Source organism: Alnus glutinosa, chromosome 4, assembly GCF_958979055.1.
Source record: "Alnus glutinosa chromosome 4, dhAlnGlut1.1, whole genome shotgun sequence".
Lineage (NCBI taxonomy): Eukaryota > Viridiplantae > Streptophyta > Magnoliopsida > Fagales > Betulaceae > Alnus > Alnus glutinosa.
Window position 1 is genome coordinate 18,156,062 of NC_084889.1, and position 17,846 is coordinate 18,173,907.

Below are 17,846 nucleotides of genomic sequence, written 5' to 3' on the forward strand. Positions count from 1 at the left end.
GAAATTGTGATTTGCTCTTACTTTTAATTATGCACATATATGTATGTTGAATGAAAAGTTGGCTAACTTATATTATGGACATATGAGTATATGTGTAGGCATGTGGGTGAGTGTTTACTACATGAGATAAGTAATTTGGAATGGGTAAATTGTGTTCTAATGGATCAAGAAATGTAAATGTGAGAGTATGTGTGTGTGTGTGTGTGTGTGTGTGTGTGTGTTTGGATTTACTAACTTATAATGTGTAGATATATATATATATATATATATATATAGAGAGAGAGAGAGAGAGAGAGAGAGAGAGAGAGATAAATGTGAGTGTAAATATTAAGAGGAAAGAGATGAATTTGTATTTAAAGAAAGGAATGTGTTTCCAAATATTTATGTGTGTGTTATAAGGATGTGTGAATTAAAGGAAGGCAAATTCATATGTGTACTTGATTAAATGACATTTGTATTCTTATTTTTAAGGTATGTTATGTGTTAACTGATGCCCTAAAGAATGGATAATTATGGTAGTACTAATATAAGAATTGGTAAGTAAGCACTAAAATAAATAAATAGATACGAGATCATGTGTAAATCTGTGGCCGTTGTAATATCTAGGAAGAGATATGGTAATAATAATGTTTTCATAAATGCTTTATTAATCTATTATTATTACATGATGATTATTATGCAGTTGTAAAGGAAAATATTTGGAGCAGAAACTAGTAAGTATCTCTATACTTACTGAGGACGAAGCTGGTTAACTTTTCCTATAATATATGTCTACTGCTTTATTTACTTGTTTGCGCATGTGGCTTTTCATGTTTTATTATTTTTAATAATCTGTCTAATAACAAGCTGTTGGATCTAGATCCATAGTGGGTACATGAGGCTTCACATGAGTTCCTAGGTTCTCAGTGAATGAGGAGGTACCTGAAAAGAGACTAATAAATACAAAAACTGGTGTACCTAGGTCACTAGGGAAACCGAGGTTTCCAGGAGCCTAGGCTCCCAAAGAAAATAATTAAAAGTTAAAAGGGAGGAAGCCCAGGCTTCAAATAAAACGCTAACCGTGCCTAGGCCAACAGAGGAGTGGAAAAAGGGAAATATCTAAAACTCTACACTTAAAACTGTCATTGCTTTATGATTACGTTTATGTTCATTTTATGCCTATGATTCGCGATCATAGATTACATTTTGCATTTACATGTGATTATATGGCCATTGCATTGTGTTGCATTAATTAAATAAATCAGCACTCAAATTATTATTGGAAACAGTGGACTCACTTTAGTGTTTATGTTGTTGTCTTCTTTTTGTATGGTATCTTGTAATGATTCAGGCTATGAAGAGGAAGAAGAATATCAGGACTATCCAGACTCATAGATGGTCCTTGGTTCAGTCTTTTCGCAAGGCTGGATAGCCTTTCTTTTTGGGACTACCCTATTGTAGTTCACCCTACTTAGCTTAAGACATTACTTATGATCCTTCAGTTATATGTATATATTTGGCTTGTATGACTATCTTGCCCTGTGAGGCATGACTGTTATTACTGTTTGTATAATTATACTTACTGGCTTATTATATATTTTGAGGTATTTCAGTAGTAGCTCTAAGGTGTCGATCTATTCCCAAATCTATATTACATTTATTCCGTTGTCAATAATTACCTCTGATAAGTTAGTAATGTCACGTGAAAATTCAAAAACTTTCACTTACGCTTTTTGTAAAACTGGGGCGTTACAGCAGATATGGAAATTGCATGTTGAAGAATTGCCATCCGGACGTTCATCCCCCTTAGTCCGGACGCGCGAAGCCTTATATGGAAATTACTTGTAGCGAACGTGCAACCGTTTGGACGTCAGTGTCTCACCGTCCAGACGCAGGTCTTAAACAGGAAAGATTTTCAGCGAAATTTTCGAAAAATCCTGTCGCACAGTTGTCCGTCCTGACGGCCCAAGTTCACCGTCCGGACGGCATCCGTACATATTACTGCAGTCGCCCATTCTGCACCTCAGCCTATAAATAGAGGCCCCTAGGCATTGAGAACTGGAAGAATTCGGTATTGAATTCCACAAGAGCTCAAAGAAGTTCAAGATCCCTCTGAAGCCGTTTCAAGTGTGCTGCACTACAATTGAAGTCTATCTTAAAGGTCGGCTCTAAGGAAAGGAATTCCATTGAAGACCCCTTCAGGTAGGAGATCTGGTTGGAAAGCGTTCGTGTTGGGTTATACGTCAGAGAGAAAGGTACGACCACTGCATCGGGTTAATGTGAGTGTTACAATCTAGTATCTAGCTTCGTCTTCTGAATAGTGGAATTCCTAGGTTTGGCTGCCCCGGAGTGGTTTTTCTCTTAATTGAGTTTCCACTTCGTCAACAAAAACTATGTGTCTTTTATTTTCCGCTGTGCTTGATTTTTGTTGACACTTGTTGCACACATTTTCTTTTAGAAGTCAATTTCAATTTTCAGGAATGATATCGTATTTGCCTACTATACTATCGTTTTGATCTTGTGCACTTGCGAGTAAAGCGTATAAATATTTATCTATTTATTTAAGTAGATATTTGTACAATAGTAGAGTGGGACATGAACTCCCACTTAATTAGTCCAATTACTCCCTATCAAATAATATGGGACGTGATCCCCTAATAATATTTGACAGGTACAATGGGACGTGATCCCCCACTTAAGGATTATCTGTTCATGTTTCATGCTCAATGCTCATGCTCAAATACTTTTTTTTTTTTTTTTTTACTTTCATGATCATGCTTTTAATATACAAATATTTCAACAGGTCATTTAGCAATCACAAATCACTCAATTTATATCCCAACCGTAGCAGGCATCAATACATGGTCTAAATCCCAATCGTAAACAGGCATCAAAACACATTAAAACACACTTCAAATCACAATTAATATTCATATCTCAAACCACTTAAACATCACAATATCTCAACATAATTGGAAGTATTTAAAATGCTCAAACACAAATACTCAACGTATTGTCGGTTCGATATGAAAACAACATATCATTTCATTTCCATAAAATACTTAAAGCATAGTAACATTTTCTTAGTGAGTAGAATACTCACCTTAACTACCCAGATATTAGGCTCAATTAGGTTTCCTAGACCACAACTTGCAATGCACAATCTAAAAATCAATACATTGCGCAACACTTGGCATTTTAAACTCTAAACAACTCAAATAGCACTTGAATTGCTCAAGGCTACACTCATGGAATATCCATAGATTTTCTAGGGTTCTAATCAATTACCCAACTACCATAAACACTAACCCAACAACAATAATACTAACCCATAAGATTTATTTAGGGTTAGACACTAGAAATTACAACTTAAACACATAACCCAAAAACTATTGTTTTGGAAAACTTACCAAAATTCACCCAAATGCTATCCGAAGCTTTGGGAATATTTAGGAAGCTCCAAAACACACAAAACTTAAAGAATAACAAAGATTAAACTCATATATCTCAAGATTTAACCCAAAATCTCAAAAGATAAGAGTTTATGAAATTACCTTAAACCAAAAAATAGAAACGTAGATCGGGTTTTGTAGATCACGTTTCCGGGGTTAGATTTGAGGTTAGGGGCTTGAATATTCATGGATTACTGGTTTTCTATGAAAATCCTAAGAAAAATCATGTAGAAGAGGAGAAAAACCAGAAGAAATGAATCTAAATGGCTCATTCTCGCATTTATCTTAGGTGCCATTCGGATGGGTTTAGTGAAGGTCCAAACACAAACATTTGAAATTGCACGCATCCTTAAGAGAGTCAGAACGGGCTGCAGACCAAAGCTCAATGACTTTTGCGTTCGTAAGGGCATTCGGACGGCTCTGCGAACGTAAACTTTCTGCCAAGGCCGTGTAGACAACTGTTATACCTATCGGGACGCCTATACCACTCCACTCTCTTAGATTTTCTAAGTGTTTCCTAGACGTTTTCTTGCATTGTACTAACATCTTACTAACTCTAATCATTTATTTAATCCAAACTTTAAATTAAACATCTAATTAATATCAGGGATATTACAAAATACATACATACGTACACTCCAAAACTTTACATCTCAACAAATTAAATAAACATCATAACTTAGTCGCACATGCATACATAACATTCTAAACCTTTGGGGAACTCATGTTATACACGCACTCCAAATACACGACATCTCATAGAATGCATATGCAATCTTGCCAAATATCACTATACATATGTTTCCGTCCCATACCAAAAACATATACTTACTAATACGTCTAGCATGAAATCCTTTTCTAAAACATGCCACAAATCATCATGCTATATATGCTCTTATTCTGTTTTCTTGGTTTCTGTGCCTGCAAGGCTATAACCCTAAGACTTGTTTCTAATGTCATGAGACTATATACTCACTGGTCTTACACTTATTATGCCATGGTGATCTTTCAACCATGGTCTTAACATTCAGCGTTCATGACTCATTATACTAGTGCTCCAACACTATCTATGCCATGTGTTCATACTATCACACTCATGCAATTCATCTCATCTCATGCTTTTCTTAAACTTTCATCAATACATGCATTTCTTAACTTCTTACAAATCACATAAAACATTATTCAATCCACATGTTCTCAATCATAACTTAAAACTCATAAATCTCATTAAATCATCACTTTAACATATTGAAAGCAATTTACATGCATATATTATACAAAATACTATTGGTTCAAGTTTATCAAATCATAACATTTTTCTTGACATAAAACACAACAATGCTCTCAGTGAGTAAAATACTTACTTTGGCTGCTTGGTATTTGGCTTAAATATGGATGTGATGACCCTTTTTTTAAAAAAAATAAATAAAAAAAAAAAAAACATAGAAATGGATCTTTACAGTGGCATGACTACATGTTGCTCAGCCAACATAACGTACATGTTCCATAACATGTACCAGATATTCAAAGTTACATCTAACATAGCGGAATATAAATATTAATGTGCAGCGGAATACATATCAATAGCAGAATTACATCTAATACATTACTATTATCAACAACAAGAGCTATTTACAAGTCTATCTGTTTAAGGCTTATAAAACACATTACATTAACTACATCCTAAAATATAGGCTCAACAAATACATATGCCACGTAGGACACGAGCCATAAATAAAATACCCCAAATGCAGACTATCCATGAGTCTGTGACTTATGACTGTCGCAATGTGCTTCAATCATAGCATCTCATACGCGAGGTGAACGAGTTAATATCTATATCTGTAAAACCTGCAACCAAAGTATAAACGTCTGTACGGTTGCAGGGGTTGCAGCATCCGTACAGGTGGAATTATGAGCCCACCATCTTAACATAAATAAATACACTAAGACCTCAGAGGTATACTATTCACTGAGTTTTCGCAAAGAACCAATTTTTCATTTTTAGTCATGCGTACATTATAACAACCACTAATTTTATAAACTTTTGTTTGAAAACCCCCATGGCTGATAGATTAGACACCGACCAATAGAAAACATTTAAAGCATACTATGCAGCTGAGCTTATACGTAGAAGTTTCATTGTGGGAAATAACTACATACATTCTCACCTACTATAATACTTTTATAATTGATGGCACAATGCTTTTTAACACATGCAACCAGACGATAAAAATATACATAATCTCTTTTCCATTAAAACTCTTATGCATACTAATACATCTAGCAAAACTACTCATAGTATAAAAACCTCACACTCATAAAAGCAATGCTATACATGCTCATGCAAGTTTCCTCATGGAAATTAATCCATGCCTCATGAGAATTAACCCAAGTACCTCATGAAATTAATCCAAGCCTCATGGGATTTAACCCAAGTATAGTTTCCCGTGGGCTATAAACCGATGCACGTTTAGTGTTCATATGCTTATGCCTTAAAACAATACATTTCATTTCTTGTTTAGTGTTCATATGCTTATGCCTTAAAACAATACATTTCATTTCTTGAATTATGCCTTTAACACATGCTTTCAATATAAATCCATAAACAATTTAACACATCAATTCTTCAATCAATATTTCCGTAATTTAAATTACAACAACATCTCACAATCAAATCCTTCAAATTAGTTCAAATCACACTTTTCAGTCACACATCATTTCTCATAAACATCATTGATACTTCAACATAATTGAAACTACTTAACACATCCAAAACATATTGTCAACATACAATTGGTTCGGATTTATAAAACACATATATTTTGCAATTCTATAATATATGAAAATAGTAGTTTCTCAGTGAGTAGAATACTCACCTTGGCTGCGCAGATTTAATCACTAGGTCTCCTAGACACCACCTTGCAATGTATCACTGTGAAATAACACATTGCACTATTTAGCATTTTATATAATTAACACCATAATTAGCACTTGAATCGCTCAAGACTAAACCGTTGGAAAACCCATAATACTTTTAAGGGTTCCAAACGTCTACCCATAAATCCTAGACACTAACTAAAACTCAAACAATATTAACCCAAAGTATTCACTAAGGGTTAGACATTAAAATTACTATTTAACTATTTACTCAATATTAATTACTAACCCGCAATTAATTTCACTAACACTTTTATAATAATATTAGCCTTAAAATTATATTCACTAATCTTTTTACAATAATTATTACCTTATTAACTAACTTATTAACTTAAATCATTAACACATTTAAAATAACATTAATTCATAAGAAAATCTTAGGGTTAACTTCACAAATACTATTTAAACTAAATACCCATAATTATTTATTTTTTACTAACATTAAAACATAACTTATAAATACTTATTTTTACAAAACTCATAGCTAATTTGGGATTAATCATCACTATAACCACAATCAATCCACAAATTAACAATCTAGGTTTTAAACACTTAAAAACCCTAAATTAATTTAACCCATCAAATTAGAGTTTCCAAGCTTAAACCCATAATTATTTTACTAACCTATTACATAATATTGATATTTAAACACTAACAACACTAACTCATAAGGTTTACTTAGGATTAGGCAAAAGAAATCGCAATTAAAATACATAACCCAAAAGTTAGGGTTTGAAGAAACTCACCAAAAATTTCACCAAATGTAAATCCAACACTTGGAGAGTGTTCAGCAAACTCCTCACAACAAATATTATGAACAAATAAAATCAAACTCATATATCTTTAGATTTAATTTAAAATCTCAAAGACTAAGAGTTTGTGAAAATACCTCAAACCAATCGGTAGAAACGTAGATCGAGTTTCGTAGATCACGTTTCCGAAATCGGATTTGAGTTTGGACGGTTGAGTCTTCGTAGATCATGATTTATGTTCAAAAAATCTGAAGAGAAAATCCTCTCCTTTTGTTTCTTTTTCTCTAGGGTCAGATGACCTTTTTCCATTTTTTTTTTTTTTTTCTATTTGAGGCGCACGCTTTTATTCAATGAAGGGCCGACTGGCCCTTCATTTTGGTTTGATGAGTGGGGCGCAGGTTGCCCCACACATATATATTTACTTTTCTTTCTTTTTCTTTTTTTTTTTCTTTTTGTTTTATTTTCTTTTTGACATTTCATTTCTCTTTTTATTTTTATTATTTATTTTTTTATTTTTTACAAAGATCATGACTCGGTGCGTCAAATGAACATTTGGCCTTTTTCCTTTTCATTTGACCGAGTCTTTCTTTTTTTTTTTTTTTCTTATTTTATTTTCTTTTCTTATTTTATTCTTATTTAATTTATCTCTTTTTCTTTTTCTTTTATTTTCTATTTCTATTTCATTTTTTCTATTTTAATTTCTTTTCTATTTCTTTTGGACCTAAAAATATCACTTATATTTTCTTTTCATGACTACCATTTACAAATTCATAAAATAAAAATAAAACACTTTGTTTAACGACACTAAATAAATTTATTTTTATTTAATCCTAATAAATTCATTTTATAAATTTTGGTCTTTAAAAATATTCTCTTGCATTTTAAATACATCTAATTAAGTTTAATCAATTATTTACACAAATTTATACTTTAATTATTAAATAATGTCCCGGACATTATGATGGATCCCCAACAAAAGCCTTTCAATCCACCACTGCATTATCACATTGCATGACGCATCAAAACTAACACGTAATATTTTCTAATTCTAAATCCCTACTTAGCTCTTGAATTGCTCAAAAACTAAAACCCATGGAAAAACTCATAGAATTTCTAGGGCTCCATTTAACAACCCATTAACTAAAAACAATAACTCATAAGATTATCTTAGGGTTTGACATAAAATCTACCAATTTACAATACTAATTAAAAATCTAGGGTTTTGGGTCTTACCTTGATTTCTCACAACAATTGCAACCCAATGCTTGGAAGTTGTCTAGAATACTCCAAAATACACAATACCTAGAGATATTGAGAAATTAAACTTAAACTCTCAAAAATCAACACAAAATCTAGAGGAACTATGATTTTCAGATTTACCCCAAACCAATCGGTGAAAACATAGATTCTACCTCGAGGATCACGTTTTTGGCATCGAATTTGAGTGTGGAGGCTTCAATATACTAGGATCTAGGGTTTTGTCTCAAAACCCTAGTAGAGAGAAGAAAGAAATCATGTGTGTGTGTGTGTGTGTGTGTGTGTGTGTGTGTGTGTGTGAGAGAGAGAGAGAGAGAGAGAGAGAGAGAGCGAGAGAAATAGGAGAATAAGCTGAAAAGAGTTTGTTGGTGTCTTAAAATGTGACCTATTTGGACACGTAAATGGTCCGTCTGGACACACGTGTATGAAATCGCACACATGAACTCTTTGGAAGGCCTGTCCGGACATGGAAATGGTCCTTTTGAACACGCGTAAAGACTATGAATTATTGGAAGTTCCATTAGCAGGCCGTCCGGACATGGTAATGGACATGCATTTTCTACCCAACTCGTCTAGACACCTATTTTGGTCCGTCAGGAGGCACTACTCAAAAACTTAGTTATGAACATTTTCTAAGTGTTTTTCCTATATTTTTTTTCCTAATTTCTCACTTAATTAGTCTAATTCACTTTTTTAATTACAAGATTAGGTTGTCATTGCATTTTAGATAGTATATGTTTTCATTGAGTTTTCAAATTATATTTATTTTCTAAATTGATATATGTCCTGATATTATTATTTATTTTACATAATTTGATCCTTTTGTAATGCATGTTGGTCCAGTTATTATAATTCATGAATTTACCTATAAATATTGGAAACAAGATCATAATAAATCTATGACACTAGAAGGGTACAATCTATTGCAAACTCATCCTATCTATCATCATTACCACCTGAGCTTTATATAAAGTTGCAAAACTTTAAGGTTGTTTTAGATATGTTAGAATATCTGAAAGTAAGGTTTGGGAAACAATATCTTATTCTTGAATAGGAAACAGATACCGAGATAGCTGAAGTTGTTTCAATACACACTAAGATTATCAAATTGAGACATTAGGGTTTATTAGATTCGAGGTTAATGATCAATCTAGGATTGATGAAATCCTTCGATCCATGAGATACTATTTTGTAGAATTCAGATGTAAGTTTAAAGGCAAAGATGTTTGCTCTTCGTTTGAATTAGTGAGTATAGCAGCGGATAGCATGATGGAACTAGAGTCTAGTATGATTATTAGTGAAACCTTTTTCTCAAAACCTTTTTCTCAAAACTGAAAGGTAAGGAAGAGGAGGAGACCGAGGAAAATGGCAAAGGTATTGTCATAGGTGTCAATAAAGTTATGAGCAAGTCCAAAGGAATACGCTTTTATTGCAAGGAAGATGAACATTGGATGAGAAATTGTCCTAAGTATCTGGCACTAAAACATTCAGGTAAATTTTTTCTTTTGGTTTTAAAATACATGTTTAGTAAAAATCCACCGGAATTCCTGGTGTGTGGATTTGGTACTAATAAATATCTGCAATTGACTTTTATGGGTTCCAGAAAACTAAAAAACCAAGAAAAGAAAAAACAGACCTTGAAAGTTTGGAGTTGGGATGAAAATTTCAAAGTTCTCATATTTAGATCATTTATGATTTATATGAATGACATTTAATTTTTAGAATCATTTATTATTTTGATGTTTATTCTTGAGCTAACAAAACACAAGTATTGCCAAAGTTGTATTGTACTTGTTCATCCATCAAGGATCCAAAGACTAGTTAGGGATGGGCTCTAGAGGCCCCTTGGATCTTAATCAGATCCTAGTCTAAGAATGCTTCTTGGAGGATAATATGAACAATAGGCTTTTTCTTTGAAAAGAAAGCATGGCAAATGTATATGTTTTGGTTACGATATTTTAATTTGTTATAAGAAGATATGTTTATGTATGAAATTCTTTGAGTTTCCAAATACATAATGAACTTTTGATTTAATCAACGTATCTCTTAAAGATAACTCATCAAAATATGAATAGTATCCTAGTTGATTACACATTGGTTCATACTAAAAGATAATGTAGGATATAATGAATAAACTTATCATAACAAAGGAAATACTATACCTAATTTCTTTAAAGGATATATCCAAGAGACAACAACACTTTTCACAAAAGATGGTTGGGTGTTGGATATTTAAAGAAACAAAGGTTTTGCAAACTATATTGTGCTATTTGTTAAGAAGATGTTGGTTCACACCAAGTTCCTAAAAATTAAGACTATATGAGTAAATCCAAGGAAAGAGTATGGATATTCTAAAAGAACGCTCAGACATTAAAATGGATAGTTTAATAAATATCTTATGGCATTATAGATGTTTCAAATACATTATGTGTTTTACTATTTACATATCTAAAGTACTAACTATATTATATGGGAGTTGAGATTCATTAGATGAATCATATCCCAAAGAATACAATGAAATAGTTTTGGATGAATAGATCAAGGCTATATAAATCTGGTTGGTATTCCAACCAAGTCTAACTACTTGTAAAGGCGTCTAATGGCATTAAAACTCAGATGTTGTAATTGATTTTATAAGTAAAGGTTGGATAGACACAAAAGATAAAACCTTCGAAGCAATGGTAGTTAAGAATTTTTCTTAGAAAGAAAGGGATCTACTATAAGAAAATTCTTCACCTGTAACCATGCTTGATCTCTATTCAAGATTAAAGTCTAAGGTTGATTATTTTAAGATAATCACCATGACAGATGTATCTGTAAGATACAGTTAGACATATGTTTTTGCAATGATCTAGAGGCATGTAATATGCAAGATGCAAAAGCACTTTGTTGAACTTATGTATGCATCCAAGTATTGGAATATCAAGTTTGATCTAAGAAGTCGAATGTTAAATCAAGACTATGATATAGCCATGAGTACAAGAGATATCAAGTAAAATGGTAATACATAGAATTGATAAGACCCTAATCATTGATGATGATGTAGGAGTACTATCAGTAGTCAAAATCAAGACATTGGATGAATAAATTATTGACAAGTTGTCATATTGTTTTGCCTAAAAAGTAAAGGTGGTTACTTTTGTAGGTAAGACAATTAGTTAGATAGGTATAACAACAAAAGGGTTGTTAACTCTAGACTAGGCCAAGAATGTTTTGTGACTCAATGAGACACAGAGTTATCTCAAGTGAGAAGATGTCTCTTAAGGAGGTAATGAAGTGGCATGATTCTATTGTGACTAAGTTCAGTTATATCTTGTTCAAAAGTTACTTGTTTTGGTGAAACATTGGATGTTTCACTTCATGAATATGGATTACAGATAAGTGTCCAATTGGAATTAAAGATGAGTGAGAGATTGTTGGGACTAGTGTCCAAAACTCCAATTGCATTTATGATACTTTTCTATAATTGTATAATATTGAACATTGGACATATACATTATTGTTGTACATGTATATATATGTTTGAATACTTTCATATTATATACGTGTAAGGTCCCTAAGTTACATTGTATTTGAATATGGTTTGAGTAATCGGATTATCACACAGAAGATTATAATCATAGGTCCTTGTAATTTATAAAAGATTTTTCATAGTCGTAAATGGAATTGGGAAATCCATCTAGACTATAACATGTAAACCTTAACGATCTATCTTGATTTGTTGGTGTAAGAGTAAGGTAGTGCCATGTACTAAATGGACTATGTGACTCGTCATTTTTTCAACATTGTGATAAAAAATGATGTACGTGCACAACGGCTTAGAACAATTACTCAAAATCCTGAGAAGATTGTGAACTCAAATGTAAAGTGTAGGTCACTTTGATGTATAAGAATGAGATCCAATCAGTGGTCAACATATATGTGCATTGGGTAATCGCATGTAGCATTGTGGGAACACCTTCTTCAAGAAGGAATCCAAATCATTTGTCATGGAACAAAGCGATAAGGAATATTCCCCTTGACATAGATTTAATGGGAATGATTATCCTAAAGCTTGGGCTTAAATGTTTCAGTGATATTTACTAAAACATTATTTTGTGTAAGGTGAGATGAAATCTAACAACGTACAAAAAGATATATCATGTAATTAAAGCATGTTATCAAGGAAAAAGGGTAGTGAACCAAGTAACTGTGTATTGACTTTGGATAGACTACGGAATGATTCTATGGAGGGGTAATATCTAATAAATAAGTACGTCATGGGGATTGATTCATTAATTTGAAAATACTTATTAGAGTGTAGTCACATTTGTTTAGTGGAATCAATTGTGATTAAATAGTGTCGTGTGTATTGTCGCATACCTATTTAAAGTTAATTGTATTTTTTTCCTTTAGATCCCTCTTTGAGCTGATGGAAATTAACCATTTGTTTTGAGCACCAGTTATGCATTTATTTATTTGGATTGCTTTATTTGATAAAACATTAGCCAAAGGAATTTGATTCCTAAGTGGCTCATTACTTAGAGATAAATGAGCTTAAGAATTTATTTCTTAAGAGCTTAATCAATTAAAGAGCTTTGAACTTTTGGAATTAAGTCCAGAAGGCTTAAGTGGAGTTAAAGGAGCATTGAGCCGTAGGGATGTAACTCAAGGCCATGCTTAAGAGTTGATAATAGTGGGCTAGGGTTAAAACCCTAACTCTAGACCCATGGAGAGAACACTTTCTCCCCACGGCCATGTGATGCAGGGGCAAGGGCAGTAAGTTTTTTCCCTTGGCCGTGCATCCTAGATTGTTTGGACTTGGAGTTCTAGTTCTCCTATAACTCTAGTCCTTTATCTTATACAACTCCAGTTTATCTCATAACCTTATCATGAGTTGTAAATTTAAGTCTATAAATATAGGGCCATAGTGAAGTATTATTTACCCATCAATGTTTCAAGTTTATGAGTCCATACTCACCGTCATATTCAATCATTAGAGAGAAGATTTGGAGGTTGAGTCGAGAACACGAAGAATGTAATGTCCGAGACATTATTTAATGTTTAGATGTAAAATTGGATAAATAAAATGAGCATGATTAATAGGATGTCAGAAAATGGCTTAAAACACTTAGAATTGAGTTGCTGTTTCTGGCGTCCAGACGATCACAACTACCTTCTGGACGGCTGCCTCAGTGAATCACGCAGCATCAAATGAGCGCGCGTTCGGACGTTCACTTATCCCTTCCGGACAGCCATGGACTTAAATTCAAGACAAAACCTCTTTTAGCTCATTTTCTCTGGATCTCTCTCACTCTCTCATGATTTTCCTCTAGTTTTTCACACAAAAACGTTGATCCACGAAGATCCAACCGTCCAAACTCAAATCCGACTTGGGAACATAATCTATGCGTGTGGATCTACATTTTGACCGATTGTTTTGAGGTAAATCACTAAACTCATGTTTTGGAGATTTTTGGGTAAAATCTTATAAATGTGAGTTTAATCATAAGTGTTCTTTAGGTATTTGGCTATTTGGAACTTGCTTGAATCTACCCAAACCTTGGGCATTGGTTTGGTGAACTTTTGGCAAGTTTTCTTACAAACCTTAACTTTTGGGTATTTTATTTAAGTGGTATTTTATGTGATTAACCCTAAGTAAATACTTATGGTTTAACATTATTATGGTTAGATTAGTATTTTATGATTATGGGTATGTGTTTAGAAACCCTATAATTTTATGGGTAACTTGTGATGTAGCCTTTGAGCGATTCAAAGTGCTACTTAGTGTGGTTTAACAGCTAGGAAACTAAATGGTGCAATATGTTGTGTTTTAGCGGCACTTTGCGAGTTGAACTTAGAGTCATTGGAGCTGGTGTACAAGCGGCCTAAGGTGAGTATTCTACTCACTGAGAAAACTACTTTTATATAATAATAGAATTGCAAACATTATATTGTTTTACATAACCAAACCAAAGTTATGTTAATTATATGTTTTTTGATGATTTGAGTAGTTTTGATTATGTTCAAATTATATCAATGAGGTTTATGAAATGATGCATGAATGAAGGGTGTTAAATTGATTTAAAGTGTTTAAATGTGTGCTGCGGTTGGGATTTGAATTATGCAAAGTAGATTGATAAAGTTGCTTGTTGATTGATTTATTGTTTGAAGAAAGCATAATTTGCAAAGAGTAGGTTATAGAGTTTGAACAGTAAAGCATAAAGCATAAGCATATAACTCGAGGGTAAGCCTCACAAGAATAACTTAGGGGTAAGCCCATAACAAAGATAACTCGGGGGTAAGCCCCATAATAATGATTACTCGAGGGTAAGCCTCATAAAGAGTTTGAGGGTAAGCCTCATAACGAACTAGAGGGTAAGCCTCGCAAAGAATAATAAGACTATCATGAGCATGCATAGCATTGTTTAAATTGTGTGATGTTTTCATGATATAGAATATTGTATTTTTATGCTAGACGTATTAATATGCATATAAGTTTTAATGGCAAAGAACATATGTATATTTCTATTGATTGGTTGCATGTTTTAAAAAGGCATTGAACTTATAAGTACATGGATGTTCAAGTTATCCAGTTATGAGTAATGCAGTGTCTTGGGAGTAGGTAGGCATAATGTCATTTGTTCTTCAGTAAAGACGTGCTTGTATATTAGAGTTTCACTCTAGTGCTTGCATGTTCAACTGACGTTCAAGGGCACGAAGTTGTAATGCCCTGGGATTCGGTGTTACCTGTATTTGGGAAATGAGGATGTCTTTGTATTAATGAGCAGGATGTCTTTGTTTTAAGCTTCGTTGTACTTAGATGTTTACGTTATCGAATTGGGTTATGCATGTGTTGGGAGTAGGTAAGCGGAATGCTATTTGTTCTTCAGCAAAGACATACTTGCATATTAGAGTTTCACTCTAGTACTTACATGATCAAACTGTCGCATCAAAGGCACCAAGCCGTAATTCCCTGAGGCATGTTGTTATCTATATTTGGCAACGTTGGGTCTTTGTACAATTGAGCCACCGATCATAAAAGTATTATTGTAGGTTGGTCTATATGTAGGATCATCCAAAGGATTGGAACTTCTATATATGTTCCTAGCTGCTTAGTATGCTTTAAATGTTTTCTTAATAGTTGATGTTTACTCTATCAGCTACAAGTGTTTTCAAAGACAGAAGTTTATAAAATTGGTAGTTGTTATAATGTATGTAAGGCTAGAAGAAAAGTCAATTTTTTTGAGAAAACTCAGTCAGTTTTATATCACTGAGACTTTAGTAATTTATTACTGAAGTGGTGAACCCATTCTTTCACCTATACGGATGTGGCTACCACCACAACCGTATAAATGATGTTCCTTTGGTTGCAGGTACACTTGAGGAGGACGATGATCCTGTAGCGTTGTATTTGGGATATTACGATTGAAACCTACAGTGACAGTCGTAAATGTGTTGGACAATGGTGTCCTCTCTTTTGGTATATTTTGTATATGGCTTGTGACGTATGTGTCACGTATTCCTTTGTAAAGCCATTCTTTTGTAATAGTTGTAATGTTGTCAAGCCTTAAACATATAGACTTATGTATGGCTCTTTTGTGTAAACAACATGTTTATTTTTAGATATGCTTTTCCATTGAGTTAATGATTGTATCATTATGTTTTTCTACTGCATAGATATAACTCTGATTATCAGGTGCATGTTATGGGGCATATGCCATATGTTGGCTGAGCGACATGTAGTCGTGCCACTGTGAAGATCCGTTTGTATGTTTTTTTTTTTTTTTAAAAAAAAAAAAATGGTCGTCACAAAGAACATTAAGAACACGTTCTTCATTCAACATGCAAGGAGCAACTCAACCAAAATCAAATAGCCTAAATGCCTAGGAGAAGTCGAATTCGATTGCAAATATCCTGAACTTGTATATTTAATTGATCTAGCCTTGTTTATCGTGATTTTTTTTTTTTTTTTTGGAATCAACATTCCGCTACGCTTACTCTGTATAGTGCATGATCCCCAACTAGTTCAACTTAAACTAAGTTCACCATATGATAACATGTGTATCATGTTTATTATTACTCACTAATTTGTGGACTTACACTTGTATCTTTCCATCTATGAAGCATGTATTGTTTTATAGATAGTTTTTGTGATGATGAGTTCGGAGCAACATTTGGTCCTATTGGAGGGTGCTCATGATCATTTTTGAGGAGTTAGATCCCATTTTGCTGGGGCGGATGCGGAGAGGACCTACTGAATCTTGCCGTGATATGATAGATATCATCTTTATGCTTTATCTTATGAAGTGTAGGATTTGACTCTTGCTACTGGTGACTCTTAGACTTTTAGATTTTGATATATACTTATTATTTTGATGAATGGTCTTTTGATCGTACTTTAGAAGCTTCAACTTATTATGATGATATATGTTTTAGTTTACTCTGACTATTCTTAATGTGATTGAGAATTTTAGAATGTTATATTTATTCTTTTAAGTGAAAGTCTTCCATTGCAGACTCTTTTTAGAGAGGATGAGGTCGCCATGGTCTTGTTCTTCTTAGAAGAAGACTGTGAGACGAATCAAGAAGTTAACTACCAGTTAATTAATTTTACCGGCGTGTTACACTTATCAATCACTTCTTATTACTATGCAAAAACAAAACTCACCTCAAAAACCTCTACCAAACAAACTCAAAAAGCTCCAATTTGAATTGCCAATTCTGGTATTTGGCATTTTTCTCACTTTCTAAGAATTTTAACTTAATTATTAAATTACTAAGTGTCCTAATTATTTCTTAGGTGTTACAAAATTGATTTATTTATTTTTATTTTTTGGGGTAATTACCTTTTCCCCCCATGAACTACCAAAAAATGCGCGATGCTCCCATGGACTACCAACTCGACCAAAATAGAGCATTCAACTACTAAAGACAACCATTTTCCCCCCTTCTGTCAGTTAGAGGGGTTAAAAGAAACAGTCAACGGGTCATGTGCCGTTTTACATGGGGGCATGTTGGAAGATGGTGGTAGTTCATGAGGGGAAAAGATGAAGAAAATGAGGGTAAAACGGCGTGTGACGGTCACGTGACCCGTTGACCGTTTGTTTTAACTCCTTTGACTAACGGAAGGGGGGAAAAGGGTTGTCTTTGGTAGTTGAATTCTCTATTTTGGTCGAGTTGGTAGTTCATGGGAGCATCGCGCATTTTTTGGTAGTTCATGGGGGGAAAAGGTAATTACCCCTTATTTTTTTTAAAAAGTGGGTAGTTAATTTTTAATTTTTTTAAAAAACTAGCTAGCTATGATTTACGGAAGTACATGCGGATGCAGATATTTGCAATATCCGTATCCGTAAAATGCGGATATCACTTTTAAATATCCGCATCCGCATCCATATTCCACATCATATTTCACTAACTTCATCCATGCGTTTATTGCACTTATTAAATATGGTTATTATCCGTTATCCACATCATATTAGGTAAT